Here is a 469-nt window from a genome sequence, read left to right as displayed (position 1 = left end):
AAGCATGTCAGAAGGACACTTTTTGGTCAGTTGCTTGTATCTCTCCCAAGCTTCATAGAGGGATTCACCTTCTTTCTGTCTGAAGGTTTGAACATCCACTCTAAGTTTACTAAGCTTTTGAGGAGGAAAGAACTTGGCTAAGAAAGCCGTGACCAGCTTATCCCAAGAGTTTAGGCTATCTTTGGGTTGAGAGTCCAACCACACTCTAGCTCTGTCTCTTACAGCAAAAGGGAAAAGCATAAGCCTGTAGACTTCAGGATCTACTCCTTTAGTCTTAACAGTATCACAGATCTGCAAAAATTCAGTTAAGAACTGAAAAGGATCTTCAGATGGAAGTCCATGGAACTTGCAGTTCTGCTGCATCAGAGAAACTAATTGAGGTTTCAGCTCAAAATTGTTTGCTCCAATGGTGGGGATGGAGATGCTTCTTCCATGTAAATTGGAATTAGGTGCAGTAAAGTCACCAAGC

The 469-nt window shown here is 42.0% G+C and overlaps 1 non-coding gene across 1 annotated transcript; it reads left to right on the top strand.

The window, feature by feature from the left end:
- Positions 1-108, top strand: LOC112724750 (small nucleolar RNA R71). The gene has a single exon (XR_003163898.1). It is a non-coding gene; the product is annotated as a small nucleolar RNA R71 (small nucleolar RNA).
- The last annotated feature ends 361 nt before the right edge of the window (positions 109-469 follow it).

The sequence above is a fragment of the Arachis hypogaea genome, chromosome 11 (assembly GCF_003086295.3).
Source record: "Arachis hypogaea cultivar Tifrunner chromosome 11, arahy.Tifrunner.gnm2.J5K5, whole genome shotgun sequence".
Classification (NCBI taxonomy): domain Eukaryota; kingdom Viridiplantae; phylum Streptophyta; class Magnoliopsida; order Fabales; family Fabaceae; genus Arachis; species Arachis hypogaea.
Note: the sequence above shows the minus strand (reverse complement) of the source record. Positions and strands in the feature narration are given on the sequence as shown.